Genomic DNA, 20,151 nt, shown 5'->3' with positions numbered 1-20,151 from the left:
CTTTCGAAAACAAAAATTTTATTCTACGTAATTTACTTATTTCCGCATGTAAAATAATCACGTTTAAAATTAATTTAATTTAAATCTACTTGATAAATCTTGAAACTCGATTTTCTCGAAAACGAAATTTCAAGTCAGAAAATTTTATTCCATATCTTTTCCTTATTTTCTTGCAAGGCGTCATCCCCTGTCCGCTTGTACATATTATTCAAATGTTGTTTATAGACTATATATAAACAAGCTTTATACATATATATATATATAAATTTAATATTATAATGATTAATGGTTAAAAAGAACAATATGATAGTTTCACGATTCAGACGAAAGAATAGTGATAAGAAATTTCTTTTATTAACTCAATCATTTTTCATATTGTTTTCAAATATACTAGACTAAATAGTGACATTTTTATGTTTGTAGTGACATTGTGTTTGTAGTATGTTTTGTATTGTAGTGACATTATGTTTTCAATTTCATGATGAAATTAATTTTCTTTTATTACGCATATTATACATACAATATGATTAAAAGTATACTATAAATGTACAATAATATTATAAAAATATAATATATTTAATAGATAATGAATAATATTATAAAAATATATTATTATATATGTGTGTATAATGTGTCATTGTATGTGTATAATGTGTGTAATAAAATTAGTTTGATAAAAGAATATTAATTGCACGTCAAACTGAATTCTATATGTGTACACATGATGGAAACAGTACCTTTTATGATAGATACATTATTTATAGAAGTTTGTTAAATACCTCTTCTAATCGGTTATACCGTTATTAAATGAATAATACCATTATTAAATATGTAAATAAAATAACAGTAGTAAAATATACTAAGGTAAGAAGAAAAAAAATAACAATAAAATAAATTCGTTGAAACTATTTATAACTAAGAGATGAATGCAAATAATTCTAACTTTACTTCCACACATGTATGTACCTTGCTGATTTCAACAAAAATTTCGAATTAATAAATTTCTGTTTAAACAGAAAAAATCAGCAGTTTTTTAAAAATCTTTTTTAAACAAACTTTATGAAACTCGCCTTTCGATCGTCGATATCGTTGCCGGAAAAGATGTTGTGTACAAAATTTAAAAAAAACTCACGAACGAATCAGCGAAAATTCTGGCATTCTCGTTTCCATTATTCCAGGAAAAAGTGATTCTCGCAGTTTTTATTCCTTCGAATAAGTAGCTTTGTTTATACAGCGACACGTGGAACGGAAACGCGGATACTACAGTGACCTATTTCGAGACCGAGTAACGTCGATGGATTCATTCATGCTGGGGCTTCTTTTATAAGCGTCGAGCTTTCAAACGCTTCGCATGACAGTGAATCTCGTGAAAGGGCCTCGTACACGGACCAGAAAATCAAATCTTCGGCATGCATAAATCGTGTCCTTCTTTGTCCTGGTATCCTTTGCCCAAGTTTTCGATAATATCGAAAGAAGTCCGGATAAAATAATAGGGGTAAATAGTGAACGTAGAACGGTGAACGATATTAATCGCATCCAGATTGTTCTCTTGTATATTGATGATTTTGTTTATAAGGAGAACTACATTTATCATGAACAATGAGTAAATTAATGTAAATTGTACTTTTCAAATTAATTAAAATACGGATAAGCAAATATAAATATTTCAAATAAAATGTAATTTGGCTAACGTTAAATAAATCACATGATGAAATATTAAATTGAATTTAAACCTGTATACTCGTGTCTTAATTAATTTGAAAAATGTTGTTTGCACGTGTATAAATTGCAATATGATGATAAAATACCTAAAAGAATATCTATACGTATACCTATATGTCTATATGTATGTAAGTAGATACATATGGATTATAGCGTGATAATAAAATAAAATTATACAAAGTACAGTGATGCTCTGCATAAAAAGTCGAAAATATTATTAATATTTCAAAAATATTACTAATAGACTGCGGATTTTTATATAAATTCATACTTTCAAAAATATAATTAAAAAAATAGAACTTCGATAAAAAAATTGTTGCTAAATGTTATAGGAAGCTATGTTATATTTTCGACTGGTACTTGCAAATTTCCGAAATGCATAAAAATCCGCTGTCTAATTACTAAATTAGTGCATCGAAATTCTAACATTTTGATTACAAATAGTAAAAACAATTTAAACTTTACAGAAGTACATATATAACGTAATAAGTGCACTTTTCAATAAATCAACGATTCTTTCTATAAATCTTAAAGAGTTATAGAGTATAATACATATAGTACATAAAATATTGAGAAATTACTCCGCTTACTAATTATTATTACTAATAATTATTATTTATTTAAGTACTAGTACTAATATTCGAATATAATATTTTCTAAAAAATTTAATAAGTTCAAATTGTTGATCATAAATTTTTAACTAACAAATATAATAGAACCTCGATTATCGGAACATTTATTATCCGAACATTCTATCATCGAAATATTCTAATATTCGAACAATACATTTCGTACTTTTTGCATATATAGCCCATGTACAGTATTTACTTCCTTCTACGAAAATCATTGAAAATGTTTATTAAAACAAGATCTCTTTACAATATTTTAATATTATTAATTAATATATAATTACATAAATATATAATCAATATACATATAATCAATATAACAGATAGTGCTTTCAGTTAAAACAAAATGTGAAATTTTTAGAAGTTGAAGAATAGCGAGTGTGTAACAAGCAAGTACTGCCTTGAAAATAGGCAATTAAATATAAAAAATAAAGAACAATCAAATATTGAAAAATAATCTATACAACGACGATAATGACAAAGATGTGTCTTCTCATTCTGAAGCATTCGCAATTATCGAAAAAGAGAATTAAATAATATCAAGCACAAAAAGTATGCAACTTCAAGCAATTAGTTGACATACAATTGAAAAATTCATGTGAATTAGTAGTAGTTAAAAATTCTTAATACTTAATATTAATATCTAAATCTTTATTTTATGATCCTTAACATCTGAACATCTGATCTTAATTCTTGATATTTTATGTCTAAAATATATAGAATTCAGTACAAAAAAGCTGTTGTATTATCTCTCAATTAGTTGCAACCATGGATCAAAACTGACACGTTCTTTTCGTTTTTAAAAAAATTCTGTTCGAACTGGTACGTTTCGTTATAAAAAAAAAAAATATAATAATTCGTTATTATATTTTTTATTACATATTATATAATTCGTTATAAAAAGATATAATTCTGTTTTTATAGAATTGTAGAAGAAAGAATTACACGTTAGGAATATTTTTGAATAATATTCTCATGGAACATATATTTTAGAATCTGTATAATAAAAGTTCTATGGAAACAAGTTTGGAACACTTAATTAAAAATACATTTTTTATATTCAAGTATCATTCATTCAACAGTATTCAGTGTTGATCTTTGCTACAAATATTGAAAACTTTTTTAACATTGATAAACAAATTACCTATTCCTCCGGCAAGAAAATGTTTATTTTTATATTTTGTAAATTCCTTTTATTTATCTGTTTTCATTAATACTTGTAATGTAAGAACATTTTTCGAAAAAGTTCTACGATACAAATTTCAAACCTACATATGTGAAGGTTCCTTTTTCGATCCCTGGTTCTAATAATCGAGGTACTTACTATAATCAAATTGGAAAGGAATACCGCCAATGGATATTCCAGCCACAGATAATTTGAACGAGAATGACTAAGTTCCTAGGTAAGTCAAGTTAATCAGCAATTCTCTTCTTCTTGGTTGGCAAAATAATTGCCGTTTTAGTTAATTCGATTTCGCGGGAAAGCTTTGTCAGACGGCTTCTGTGACAAGCGACCCGCTTTGACAAAGGACCGCTACAATACAAGGGATACGGAAATTCTATGGCGACCTAGTTCGTAAATAATGACGTCGACAAGACCATTTAACCAGCCAGTTCAGCCGGGAACATCGTGCCGCCATCGTCGTCGCTTGCATCGTCACCGCTTGCATCGCTACCGACGACGCGGCGACGCCGCGGAACTGGGTCATTCTCGTATAATGCATCCCTTTAAGTATCCTTGGATACCATAAAAATAGAGTGTCGCTTCTAAACGCAATGGCTTCTAAACGCAAAAGACCGTGCGCCCCTCCTTCGATTCGCGTGTCCACGCGTTCTTCAACTTCGCTACCTTTCGGGTTTATTTCCTTATTTTACTCGGTTCGTCTACACTGACTCACGAAAATGTTTACAAAAACTTTTTGATATGAATAACACTGAACGTTCCAGTATTAAACATTAATACGACGAAGGAGAGTATGATTGAAACATGAAAAAATTTATCGAAAATAAAGACTGAAACATCTTCGCTTCAGCTGTCGTTTTCGAGAAAATCAAACTAAATCTAGATTGATTAGAAATAAATAATGACCAGAAAGTTATTCTACGTGCCTTGAAGAAAATAATTCATCATTTTTTATTTATTTTCGCAGATAGACCGACGTTTTATCAATTTCATTACTCCAGTCCAATCTAGAAGTAATCTATACTTGACAAACTTTCAAGCCTGATTTTCTTGAAGACCACAGGTCTTAAGTGAAAAGATTTTATTCTTTATTTTCGATATATTTTTTTTCATATATATAGAATCATCCCCTCTGCTGCGGCATCTCTTATTTATTACGATCCCTACGTTTATTACGATCTTTAATTAGTATTAAAGTTAATACTAAAGTAAAGATAATACTAAATAATAATACTAATACTAATAATACTAATAATACTAAAAGTAAAGTAAAGATCTTTAATTAGTATTATTATCTTCAATTATCATTTTGTGTAATAGGTTCGTTTGCACCATCAACAATGAAATTATTATATGCATTATATAGATTATTCTTTATAAATAAATTAAATAACTTTGAAAGCCTTGTGTTTCTTCTTCAAAAAATTACATGTATGTAATATGTGTAGATATTTCTATATCTTTGAATTGTATAATTATTACTTGTAAAGAACTTTTTCTTCAAAAGAAATCTTGCTTTTGTCGAAATAATTAACGTTCCAATCTTAATTGTACAATAAATATTTCAATGAACTTAAATCGTTTGTCAACTATAAGTTCAATATTTCCTGTAATAAAAGTGATTTTTTTAATTTTAAATATTGTATAATTGTAAATATTGTATTATATTTTAAATATTGTATTATATTTTAAATATTGTATATTATATTTTCAATTTCGTGTTATACCTGAAATATTTATAACGTTTGTTATTTTTTTTTCTATATATAAGCTAATTACATATAAGCATTTATCCATATATTTGTGTAGTAAAGGTGAATGGATTAGGATTTGTATATATGTATATTTACATATTATGTTCAGGTATTCCCTAACCATTTCTGACGACTAAGGAGTATCGACTGTTATATCTAATAGAATAAATCTGGGAGTGATGCCCACTTTTTTAAAAAGAATTATTACATCTTCAATATATAATTGATCTCTCTCTCTCTCTCTCTCTCTATATATATATATATATATATATATATATATATATATATATATATAGATAGATAGATAGATAGATAGATAGATAGATAGATAGATAGATAGATAGATAGATAGATAGATAAATATTTATGAAAGTATATAAACATATATAAATTTAATAATAACATGTTAATAAACATATTAAATATATTTCTCGGTTTGTTTATGAGATATTCTAATCTATTCATGACTTGTCAATGAATTTGTGATAGAATGGGCTACATGTCCATCTGAAGAAAAATACATAATTTCATTTAAAAAAGCAAAGATCACTTTGAAATCTCGGAAACATTAGACCTAGACAAGACCATCGAAAGATATCAAATTTTACTTGAAATATTCTTTTCTATAATATATAGTTTAAAATTACGTGAGACATTTCAAATGGGAAATTGTATATAATGTAATAATAATACTGTATATAAACTGTGTATAAACTATTTGACAAGTTTGTATAAATGGAGTTCTACTGTATTCATCTTACTAGCTAAATTTCGCTTTCTGTAATCTCTATCTTTTCTCAAAGATCAAGTTAGTGCCCGAAAGGACTCATTTTTCTTCGTAGAAAATGCAAAAGCAAGAACAACGAATATTCAGACAGTGTTACGAAACATAATTTACAGAATTGCTTCGAACATTGGCAACATTGTACGCGATTGTCTGTCAACTCAGAACAAAACTTTAAGGCAACGGTAATTGATAATTTGTTTAATAAAAGGAATTACAAACGTAGTCTCGTCTTTCTTTTGTCGAACTGCATATGTATATGAGATATCTAAACTATGATTACTCGTGTTGATATTTGATCTTAATGAATGAAACAAATCTTTGCCTGTATTCTTAATTGCGTAAAAAAGTAAAAATGCAAAATATAAACATCCGCAGGCTATTTCATTATTACGAAACAGCCTTTTCTCTTCTTTGTTTATATTATATTTATGAGAAAACTGATTCTTCTTCCGTTTTCTCTCTTCTTTCTTTATAAATTATTATTTCACCTTTATATATTCCACAAATTTGTTATAGGTTAGTAAATTTTCCATAAATCTTTGGAAATTTATGTGATAATAATCGTTTTCATATGGTAATGAACTATAGCTAAAGAAACATCAGATATTCATTTAATCTACTAAATATTACAACACCTGCCTACTATCTATGTATATGCATAACACATTCTGTACTCTACGTCTCCGAATAATGCTGTCTAATAATATTGTAATAATAAATCCAATGATAAAAATTTTATGTATATATATATATAAATCTATAATAATAATTAATAGATTTTAAAGCAAAGATCTAAACTGATTAACAATTTAATGATTTTTTTGTATTCTTTGAATAAGTTCGTATAGTAAGAAATAGTAAGATTAAGATATAACCTTATGAATATTAAGATATAACCGTTTGAAAATAATAACAATTCTAACGTAAAAAACTTCACATTTTGACCTGTTATCACGCTCATACGATAACTGTGCGGCAACCTTAGTTATTTTCCCAAGAATTGATGGACATTTAGGCGTTACGAAAGCAAACTTCCGACGATGTGTTACAATATCCACAGATTTCAATAATTATAGTTATTCACATTAATATTCGGCTATTAAAAATGGAAACTGTTACAGTTTCGTAGAACAAAATCGTACAGCGTTCATTCAAAGGGGTTCGTTTTAAAACTGCAAGCATCTACATTTCAGACTGCATCGTTCATTTTATTTCGAAATATTTTTACATCATGTAAGAAATGGGAATGTTAAGATTTTCTTCTCGAAAATGTTATAAATTATCATAGTATGTAAAAGCACTGAAAAATTTTTTTCACAACTGAATCTATAATGACCTTTGAAGCCTCCTAGGTACAATGACCTTTTAAAACTTGATGTACGATTTTTTTTCACTATTTTATTGAACTTTAATTGTTGGACTTACAATTAGAAAATTAAAGAAATCATATATTGATATTTTCGTTATATTCGCTTCCAAAGTTCAAAATCATACATTTTAGGGATACATTGCAAAGAGAAGGCTTCAATCTTCAATTCATTTTAAATTCAATTGTAAAACAAATTTTTCAATATTTTTACATACTGTGACAATTTATGACATTTCCGGGAGGAAAAGTGTCTTCACTTTGTCATTTATAATGTAAAATATATAATGTAAAAATGTTTCAGAATGAATTTCAAAATGAACGATATAGTTTAAAAATAGAGGCTTTAAGCTTTAAAACAAGCCCAAGTTCATTATCGTACAATTTTTTTTTTTTTTTTTACAAAATTTTAACAGTTTCAATATTTAGTGGTCGAGTACTAATATGAATAACTATTGAATGAAAAGAAAATGAATCGACAATTTCTAGAATCGTATCTGCTTATTTTTAAAACGGTATTACATCATGCATTCATCACAATAAAATCTGTTCTGTAATATATAATAGTATAATCGTTTTTCTCTGTGAACATTTTTCATGATTACGTCACTGAAAATTCTAAAATAAACGAAATATTTACTTTTTAATATCAATTCTTTGGGAAATCTTTCGGAATTAATAACATTTAAAATTATTTCAAAGTTGAGAGAAAGTGCTTTCTATATTTTTCAATCCATTAACGCAACATTTCATTTAAATGATTTTCAGTCAATTTGTATGATTGAATTTCTATTTCCTTTTTTTTTTTTTTTTTTAATTATGACAATAAAAAGTAATTTCAAAGACAGGTTCGATACCTTTTTCGTTATTATTTCTTCCATCTGAATGAAATTTAAAGAAATTGAGGTATTTATAATATTGTGATAAATTGTTGTTTGGTACTCAATGTATTAATAACTACATAATTGATGGGAATTATAAAACAAGAAAAAATATTTGGTTTTATTTCGCGAAAACTTTTAAAAATTAATTACATGTTATATGTTATAATACGTTATAATACGTTTTACCATCAAGTGCAAATCAGACTATACATACAATGAGTATATATAGTGTCCCAGCTGCAGAAGGCCACCTAAATTTTTTTTATGTTATGAAAAATCTTTATAGCATAATTTAAATAATTTAAATTAGGGGGAATGAAGCAAAATGTTTCCTTGTTGGCTGATTTTTCTCTAACTTTTTTAAGGTTATAGTTAGTTTTTATGTAGAAAACGTGTATTATTTTATATTGCATCTCTCTCTTATAGCAAATTGAAAAAACCTGAGTCTTGACCTTCAGGTACTTGACGTTCAAACCTTGAATGCAATAAAATTATCAGACAATGTTAGGACAAATGAAATTAAATATTTCAGTTATATCGCTCACTATCATCTTCTTGAACAAAACCTTTACAATTAATTAAACCTTTACAAAACCTTTATAATTAATTAATTAAATTTCTCGAATTGGGAACAATACTTATTTGTGTTAAATTAATAATTATTCAAATATTTGGTAGAAATAATTATTAACAAATATAAAATATGCAGTGAGTGTATATTTGAATATCGTATGCAGTGAATGTATATTTGAATATCGTATATCTTAAAATCGATGTTTAAATTGTTATAAGTTTATGAAAAAAAATCGTACAACTATCAATCTCATTTTAAAGCGTTAAACTTTTGTTTCTTCACTACACTATTCATATTTTTCCGAGATGTTTTTACATGACATAACGAACAAAAATGTGAAGATACTTCCTTACTCGAAAATGCTATAAATTGTCATAATATGTACAAAAGTTGAAAATTTTTTTTATAACTGAATCTGCTATAGATTTGAAGATTTTGAAGTATAATTTTTTTTTGGCTGATTTATTAAACACAAACGAGGTACAAGTCCAATCGTGTAATTATACATCATTAAATATATTGCTCAACTTTTTAAATTAAATTTTTTTTATGTAATGTATTAAACATATTAAAGATATTATTAAATTGTTCGATGAAACTCGTATTTTATTTGCGTTTAATAAAACAACTGAAAAATTCGTACATCACATTCTGGGAATCATTGTAAAAAGAAGCCTCAATTTTTGAATTCATAGCATCTCAATGCTTTCACATGTTGTGGCAATTTGCAGCATTTTTGAGAAAAACAGTATCTTCACATTCCTATTCGCTACATTTCAGAAAAATATGAACGGTGCACTATGAAAAATGAAGGCTTCAAAATGAGTTTTAACTGTTGTACGATTTATTTTTACAAATTTATAACTAGACTGTAGATTTTTATGTGAATTTTAATTCATATCTTTATAAATAAAACTTAGAAAAGAGAAACTGAATAAAAAATTCTTTTTCTTTATTATACAGAGTATTGCACTTCGGATATTATATTATATATTCCTTTGCATAGTACATGTGGTCTGTGCATTTTTGCATCTTCAAATTTCTTATAAATGCATAACAATCCACAATTCAGTTGTAACAATTTAAACATTAACTTTCAAATATAGAGGGTGTTTCATAACATGTGGGATCCACTTCGGAAGCTGATTGTACGCCTAAAAGCAATGAAAAAAAGTCATATAAATACATGTCATATCTATCTTCGTTTATGAGATATATTTTACAAACAGAGCAAACTCGATATTAGACTTCGTATGCGGTTTATGCATGATGGAACTCCGCCGCATTTTAGCCGAGTGGCTAGGCAATTTTTAAATCAACAGTTTGTAAATAAATGGATTGGTCGTGGAGGTTGCATGGCCTGCTCCTTCTCCGGATTTGAATCCAGATTAGATTTTCATTTGTGGGGACATTTAAAATCTATTGTATACGCTGCATCGATTGAAAATGCTGAAATACTACGATATAGAATAGAGCAAGGCTTCCGACAAATTCGAGAAACACCAGGTATGATAGAGAGATCGATGACAAGATACGTGCAAGCTTGAGCAAGTTTTGAGCATCTTTTGTAAAGGTAATTAAAACAGAAAGTTCATTATATCTCATAAATGAAGACAGATAGGACATGTATTTATATGACTTTTTTTCATTGTTTGCAGGTGTACAATCAGCTCCCGAAGTGGATCCCACATGTTAAGAAACATCCTGTATAATTTGAAATGGCAGTTACTGTATCTAAACTTAACTCTTTGCCTTATAATTTTTTCATGATTTACCTTATGATTTTCTTTTCGAATTTCTTAGGTAAGTATTAATTATTATGTGATATCATATTCAAGTTATCGAAACATCGTATGCGATTTGTACTTTCCTTCAAATTAAAAAATTTACATGTAAAATTCGAATTGCGTGGCACTGTATTTCTCTTTCTTCTTTTTCAAGCCGAAACCATAATTCGTTCCACGAGCGTAACTCGATATTTTAAGACAACAGATTAATGAGCCATCTAGAAAATGAAGAATTTGAAAATTGGACAGAAATCTCGTATGTTTCTTGGCGAGCGAAAGAGCAATCACGAACGTAGGTTTAGTTTCTATTCTCGTAACCTTCAGACCCCTTTTCCGCAGGAAAGGAAAGAGGTTGCGCATTTCCAGTTTACTCGAGAAGATTCTCAAAGGACGAACCGGTGTTTCACTCCTACGAGTCGTACACTTCTTTGAATAAAGCTCGCGGATGTATGGGCCACTTGAATTCTTCACAAGTTGTTATCTCGACCAGGTGACACTCTCGACTGGTTAAAAGTATTAGGCATCCTTGACTTGTTAGAACTTTTGATACAAAAAGAAAATCTGGTTATTTATGGCGTTGTTACCCTAACTGAAAAGTTCATTGTAGAATCGTTCGAGAAAGAAAGGTCGCCAATAAATTTAATTATATTATTAAACTACTTTAATAATTATACACTGCTCACAAAAATTAGGGAATATTTCAAAATGAATATGAAGCTATAAAAAAAAAGACGCATTTGATTTTGCGTTTCTGTTTTTTTGCTTTACTTTTGCTTTGCTTTTTTGCTTTTCTGATATTCTTGTTTAATAAAAAAAAAATCAAATGCTTCTTGCAATTTCCTCTGCAATATCCAATGCAAATATCCTCTAATTTTTGTGAGCAGTATATTATTAAATTATTGAACGATATTGAATATAATATTTAAGATTTAATAGTTTCCTTATTATTTATTTTACAATTAAGAAAATTGGAAATACAAGATCATTTAATATAGACACTTTTCGGATGATGTTTAATTTTTTTGAAAAAAAAATATTTTACGAAAGTAGAAAAGCTAGATAAAGAACTGCGTGTTGATCTTGTAGCGCGTGGTGGTATTGCAGGGTGATTCTCTAGCTTTGTGTTTCGGTTTTATTAAACGTAGATTCAATGTCTCTTTCTTCAACTGCCTATTTTCTTTTTTCGCGGCTTTCATCAAGCTTCGGTTTTTCTCCTAGACATTCCCAATTGGCTAAATCGTTTTTAGATCTTAGCCAATTAGATTGTCTCGAAATTGCATCGCCTACTCTTCACGCTCGTGACTTTTTCAAGAGCGCAGAGACGACGTTCCCTTGATTGGTGACGCAGCGGGGTTTCTTTCTGGACCAACTCATATTCCCGAGTTGATATTTCGCAGGGCTCTCGGCGTGTAGCCCTTGGATTTACGCTCGCAATTGCTGTTGTAGCCTTTCACTAAACTGAAAAAAGTGTGGATACACTTATTGTTCTACGCACTGAAAGAATAGAGCTTGGCTTTCTCAAATTAATAGCTTCGTCAACGCGTGTGTTGTAAACGTTCTCTTAACTAACTTTCTAGTTTTAGAAAAATAATTTTTTCGAACATGTGGCTAATCGCTACAATCTTTTCAAATTAATCTTCTTCTTCTTCTATTTTTCTTTAATGTCGCGAGGTCATTAGCGACGACGGTGCCATTAGATATGTGTGTAAAGTTTGTGTTTTTGAGATATTTTAATACTCTTTGTATGTCATTTTGAGAAGTCAGGTTCATGTTTGTGTTGATTCCGTATTTCTGTCTTTAGGTTTCTGAGGTGTTGTTGGATGACCAACCCGGACAATATTGAATGTATGCAAATACTGAAAATAAGCTAGCAACAGTCCACATAAAAGTGGACTGTGAATAGTTAGTCATAAGGGCAAGATCCAATAGTTGGTCATCTATGCTCCTTCCCCTTCCACTTGACGATGATAATCAAATATATATAAGGACATGCTTTAGAGACATTCGAACTCTTAAAACATTCTAAATCATTATAGAGACATCCTATATCGTTAAGAGCAATTAGACATTCATCATATTCTAAGATTCTAAATCATTGTATACCATCCTATTTCATACGCGACCACGACTGTAAGGGAATAAATTCTTCTAAATTGTAAGCGTGTTGAATACATTACACGGAATCCAACAGTGTGGCATTCGTGCAGTACGTGGGTTATTGTTAATGGATGGTTTTCGCAATGAGTGCAGCTAGGTGGTGTAGGTTTTTTGATTTTGTGTTCATATATCGGCTTGACGTGGCCGGTTCTTAGGCGTGTGATAATCATTCCTTCTTTCCTGTTGTTAAAGTTTGGTGTTTGCTGGTAAAAGTCTTGGATACTTTTATGTAGTTGGTGCTTTTAGTTGTTTTCCATGTATTGTTTCATTCATTTTTTGCTACTTTTTTGCAATGGATTGTTTGGTCGTCGCAGGGGATTGGAAAATGGTTGCGATTATTAGTAAGTGAGGGAACTATAGCATCTTTCGCTGCTGCGTCGGCTTTTTCATTTTCTTCTATTCCTTGATGAGCTGAAATCCAGCTGACTGTTGCGTTTGTGTTAGGTTAGTTGTGGTTTAGTTCTTGGATGGTGGATATTAGTTAAATTCCTTGATCATATGATTTCTTTAGGGATTTTGTAACGCTCATGGAGTCGATGACGATCTGGGCTTCGTTATTTCAGTGTGCATATTTAATGGCTTCCAGGATAAGTTTCAACTGTGAAGATGGATGATGAAGAAGGGAGATTTTGTGTTTCTTTGGCTTTTTCTGTGATAATGGCGTATCCAGCTCCAGTGTCCGTTTTTGGCCCATCAGTGTAAATCTTGCTGTGTTGGGAGTAGTTGTTATTTAGTTCTAGGAATCGAGTCCTATGGTCAGTTGGACTGAGAATTTTTTGGAGGAGTTCGGCAAGACTGGCGTTTGTTGAGAATACTTTTATTGTCCATGGAGGGATTTGTGGTGGTTTACGTTCAATGGTGAAGTAGATTTTGAAAGTGATGGATTGAAGGATTTTGGTAATTTTGATACGGAAAAAGGAGTGAATTTCGGGTTTATTGATGTAGAAAGCTTGATGTAGAAATTAATCTAAACTATATATTTTTAACTATAAATTGGAAAAAAATAACATAAAACGGTAAATTAATAATTTATAACATTATTTGTCAGCCTACCTGTTTATATTTGATTCTAAATTTTTATTTCATATCCCGAAAAATCTTTAAAAAGTTACTGATTTTTCAAAAGTCGAAATTTTTTTATATTTTTTGGAACCCTAGAATAATAAAAAAAATTAGACAATGTGATAATTCTGTTCATGAGTAAATTTATTTCCCTCCAAAACAAAACAGGAGGTTGAAAAACTACGTATATGTATATATAAAGATCAAACCAACTCAGTATGAGGTGTATCTCTCTTCTGAAGTAGGTTATTTTATAATTAGAAATTTACTTTATACATATAATATGTTAACATATAACTTACATATATAAATATATTAAATATAAATTAATATATTAGGTAATTATTTACTTAAAATAATTTTTTACTTTATTAAAAATTTGTTGGATGACCAACCCGGACAGTATTGAATGTATACAAATAAGCAAGACAATAAGCTAGCAACAATCCACATAAAAGTGGACTGTGAATAGTTAGTCATAAGGGTAAAATCCAATAGTTGGTCATCTATGCTCCTTCCCCTTCCACTTGACGATGATAACCAAACATATATAAGGACATGCTTTAGAGACATTCGAACTCTTAAAACATTCTAAATCATTATAGAGACATCCTGTATCGTTAAGAGCATTAGACATTCGTCATATTCTAAGCATTCTAAATCATTGTATATCATCCTATTTCATACACGACCACGACTGTAAGGGAATAAACTCTTCTAAATTGTAAGCGTGTTGACTCCATTACACGGAATCCAACAAATTTCTCACCGAATTTGACCTTAAAATGTGTTGTTAATGTCATCTCTTTGAATAACTGTTCTCTACATATTACCACCGGTCGGTTTTAATTTCCCAAATATTCGTACAAATAGTTTCTCGCCTTGTATCGTATTGTATCGCATTGTATCGTTTGGTAGAGCTGTGCGAGAAAATATTGGGTCCGATCGGGAATTTTTTTCGAATTCTCGAAAATACAGGTATGCACAATTCCAAAAATTTCGGGAACCAACACTCGAATTGGATTTTGAATTGTTCGAATCGCCTCAGGATTCTCAAGAAATCTAAACTGTGTTTCGAAATAAGTTCCGTTGAATACGATCGCGAATTCGAGACTTCGTGTGAGGACTAGAAACAGAATATACCTCAGACACAGTTTTTTGTAAAACATTTTGACACTTTCAATTTACGGTCATATTCATACCAAAATACAGTTCGGATTCTTGAAATCTCAAAAATTTCGAATCGACTCAATCTAAATACCGGGTACTTGAGCTCTTTGGATTCTTGGACATCTATACTTTTGAGAAATCGATCCGACTCGAAATATTCTCGCATACTTCTAATGTTTGGGATTTGTTTATGTTATAACAATTGAACATTTATAAACAATTATAGATGAGGTATTTTACGAATCAACAATATTCACAGCAATAATTTGGTTTCCATCTTCGTTTGGTCAGATCCATTAACATTAGTATTCATTGAAAATAGTTCCGTGTTATAAAATAAAATGAAATTATGTAAATTCTTGTACATATAAAACAGTTATGATAAGCTAATTCAGAATAGTGTTAATATGAAGAGTAGTTACATTTTTTTTAGACAAACCTAATTCAAACTTAAAATCAAAGCAAAAAGTTTCGAAAATACTGGGCTGCCGCTTTATAGCGTTTTTGGATTCCGTGTACCGGAGTCAACACGCTTACAATTTAGAAGAGTTTAGTCCCCTACAGTCGTGGTCGTGTATGAAATAGGATGATATACAATGATTTAGAATGTCTTAGAATATGATGAATGTCTAATACTCTTAACGAGATATAATTAGAGATATAGAATGTCTCTATAATGATTTAGAATGTTTTATGAGAGAGAATATCTCTAAAGCATGTCCTTATATGTATTTGGTTATCATCGTCAAGTGGAAGGAGAAGGAGCATAGATGACCAACTATTGGATCTTGCCCTTATGACTAACTTTTATGTGGACTGTTGCTAGCTTATTGTCAGTATTTGCATAGATTCAATATTGTCCGGATTGGTCATCCAACAGCTTGACGACCAGTTTAATGCAGTCATCATTATAAATGGAACAATTCCTAAAATTCTAATTAATGTCAAGATACATTTTATCATTTCAGAATCATAATAAACATCTAATAATTATTTCAATATTACTTGGTTAACATAAATTATTTAAATATTAACTTGGTTTGTGTAAATATTTCATCATTGAAAACAAATGAGTCATAAATAAATACAATGTATTACTGATCCGATGATACAAGCGGATACGATACGATATAATATATGTTCATAAATATATTCATAAATCTGGCAATCTGATAATATTTCTAAATGAGTTGCATTTGTGAATATATGCTATATTTGGTGAATATATACCATTACCATCCTGTAGGAGCATACCATTACCACTCTTAACAGTCTTTCACAAAAAGAGTTATAGTTTCCACAAGATAAGAAAACTGAAAATAAAATTATGCTGGAAGCTATATGAGCCGTGAAATTTAGTACCTGCCTCAATAATTCAACAGGTTGACCTAAATCGATTATTAAATGTCCTAATCTAGATCTGAATCAGAAAAACTTCATGTAATCATTTCATAATCACTTTTTTTGTGACCAAAATATTCGCCTCTCTCTCGCATCGAACAGGTCTTTGATACTGAACGTATCATGAACATGTACAAAAATATTTCGATTTCAATTTTTTAGTGGAATTCAAATTTTATGTGTGTGGATAATTTACACTTGCGAGAATACCTCAGCAATAGTTGCAAAATACTGTAGTCTCTAGATACTATAATAGACAACGAACTTTATGTTAGCAATAAATATCAATAAAAAAATGAATGAAATATTTACGTTCAGATGAAAATGTACGTATGGTGACAGATGTCATTGGTAATGATTTCAATTTTCTTATAATCGATAGATAATTAATTTATCTGAATTTATTCTAAAGACGAACTTATTTGAATTTCTGCATAATAATTTAGGAAATTTTACTTTTAGATAAATGAAATGTATTTTCCAATTAGCTCGTGATTTAATCTAAAGACTAATTGTAAGTACTGGATAATAGCAAACCTATTTCCTATATCAGAAAATCACATCCTTCACCTTTGTATTTCTGCAAGTGACCTCTATCATAACTACATAAGTGGGGGGGACACTACTTACATATGTGTATATAAGAATGTCACTTCTCTCTGTTTAGTTCCAAATTTCCATCGTTATTAAATATTTCCACAAGTTCGGAATTCTGTTCCCAATTACAATTTGATTATTGTCGATTACCAATGGCAAATTCACATAAAACCGAAAAATGAAACAATTACAGTAGAACCTCCAATTTCAGTGTACGACCATCCTACTGTATATTATTTATATATAATTTGTATTTATATATTTATTATTATTGTGAGAGGATTCGTAGGGAACGTGGAGTCTAAAGTTTCAACTAACGTAATCGCTGTTTTCAAAAATGTAGTTCCAAATGTATTCCTTAAAGGTCGGTCGCTAACTGCTCGCCGGATTCTGACGTTGAGCTATATATTTTTTGATTTTATTGTTAGGGCGATACAGTTTTTGTCTCTCGCTGACGGTTGGTGACCTGACAAACACGTTAGGTTCTAATTCGATGTGTGCTTACATTATATTACAGAATTATTATTATTATTATTATTATTATGGAATTATTTTCATATTAACTCCGCTTTAGTTACTGGGACAATGAGTCGACGCTTCGTTCAGCGCTTGGCGTTTTGTTTATAGTTAGGTTAGTTATTACCGACTAATAAAAAATCAGACAGTTACGTATAATATATTTTTAATACTAATATATTTTTATTAAACCTATAAATTTGCGGGTATTCGGACCACCGCCATTGTAATCCATAAGCTTCCTACCCATTGTTCCAATAACTAAAGTAATGCTATCATATTTTATTGAAAAAAGTTCGTACAAAGATCAAAGATATTTTTAATTTTTGTCACAAAAATCAGGTCGCCAGGCTATTATACAATATTTGGAAGCAAAAAATGTCAATTCACTTCTTTTGTTATAATATTTGGAAAATAAAGAAAAATCGACCCCTCTAGTCATCAGTGTGTTAATTTAAAAAATTTAATTAGGTCGTAATAGACCTATAGTCAAACTCGCGAGATAAAACACGGTAAGAATACTATGGAGCGCATAATAGTGGGTGACAGATCGGCATAGTTGATGTCATATAACTACGGCAGAGATGCTGCTCAGGTCTGATCTTGTTATAATTTTGAAATAATTCACAAAACAAATGATTCTTAATAAATAAATGATTTTGGGGGAATTCGAGAAAAAAGTGTCTGATAATATATTTCAAGATCGTTGAAATCAACGAAAAGATTAAAATTCTAAATAATTAAGAATTAACTAATTTTAAATATTTAATAATAAATTATTCATTAATTAATAATTGATTAATAATCTCCAATATAATCCAAATACAAATCTGTCACAAATTCAAAGATCAATGGAGTTTGTCCCGAAAAAAATGTATTAAAATATATTATATATTACTTTCTAAAAATTAAGGCTAGAGAATTTCCCTATACACGTATGGTAATATGTATAGAGAAAAGTTGTTCAGAATGATTGATCTTGACAATATATCAAAATCGATAAAGATTCTCTAAAATGAATAATTACCATATATTACATATATATATAAATAATTACCATATGTTACATACCATATATTATATATCATTTAACTTGATCATGCTAAATATTTTTATTGTTTTTGGAAATATAAAAAAAACTTTGTTAACGAAAGTTACTCAGTATAAAAAGTGCCGAAAGTTAAAATATTAAATCAAAAATTTTTCAAAATACATTAATGTTTTTTTTATAGAGAATGTCGAGCTGCATCGAGTAATGAATCAGAAAATATACAATTCTATTGAAGAAAGTTTAGATGATCATGCAATTTCCCAAACCGTTCTACCTACAAAAAATCAATTACCCTCACATTGACTCTTCTTGCACTGAATAATTTTCATTAACAAAATAACTCTTCATATCTCCAGAAATGACAAAGATATTCAAGATGTTAAGGTGATGAGATCTTCTATATTATATATATTATATTAATATATTATTATAAATATTAGTTTAAATTATATAATACACACACACACACATACACAATACGTACATTTAATACACTTAATATGATACTTACAATATTTACAGTTATATTATATAATATAATCAATCCTTTTATGTCATACATTATGATAAAGGTAATATAATGAATCTTTGTGGGAGCTTCGGTGTATGTTTTTAGGATAAGATTAGGATTGAGATAGAGATGGATCACCTATCTAAGAGATGCTCCGCACGCTGCCCGCTTACCTGAAGATTGTACTCCATCCGTAGGTAAGAGTGGCTGGTGATGTTCGTTGGAACTGGTATATATACATACATATGTATATACTAAGGACGGACGGTCATGTCGCTACACCTTTTATGTCATACATTATCAAAATCCAAATATCAATAAATTCTTGTTATATTATATTTAGATATTAATAAACACAAATTAATTCATTTTAATTCTTCATAGCAACAAATTAATCAAAAAGTAGATTGAAACTAACAAAAGATTTGGAATCAAAAAAAAAAATAATTACAAATGCGTTGATCTATTACGTTGAAAATTCATCTTTCTCAATTATACTCAATTATCAAAAATAGCTTGAAACGGAACGACAATTCCAATTATAACTTCTTTGTATACTGAAAAAAAAAAAAACGAAAAAAATCTGTTTTTGAAATTCCACATACAATTTATGTGTGGGAGGACACGTAGCCACGTGGGTGGCGAACAAAAGAAAAGAAGAAAATTTTTCTAAGTCTTCGTCAAAAGAAGAGTCGAAAATCTCGTGACATCCGGAAACACGACCGACACCTCCTATTCTCGGAAGATTAATTCGCAGCCAAAACGCCTACTTCTTCCTGCCTTTTCTGTTTCCTCTTTTTTTACACTCTTCGTCTGGTCAACATCTGTTCCTTCTGATTCTATTCACCATTATACACGTTGCGTTGGTCGTTACGTTAACCCATATAAAACTGTTGATCTCTACCGATTATAACAACACACAATCGAGAAAATATAAAAGTTACATAAGTCGTTATTTTTAAACATTTGCGTGATACGAATATTTCTAAAATTATAGTAC

This window comes from Frieseomelitta varia, unplaced genomic scaffold (assembly GCF_011392965.1).
Source record: "Frieseomelitta varia isolate USP_RPSP 00005682 unplaced genomic scaffold, Fvar_1.2 scaffold_513, whole genome shotgun sequence".
NCBI classification, from domain to species: Eukaryota; Metazoa; Arthropoda; class Insecta; order Hymenoptera; family Apidae; genus Frieseomelitta; species Frieseomelitta varia.
The sequence above is the reverse complement of the archived record's forward strand: the minus strand, read 5'-3'. Positions refer to the sequence as shown.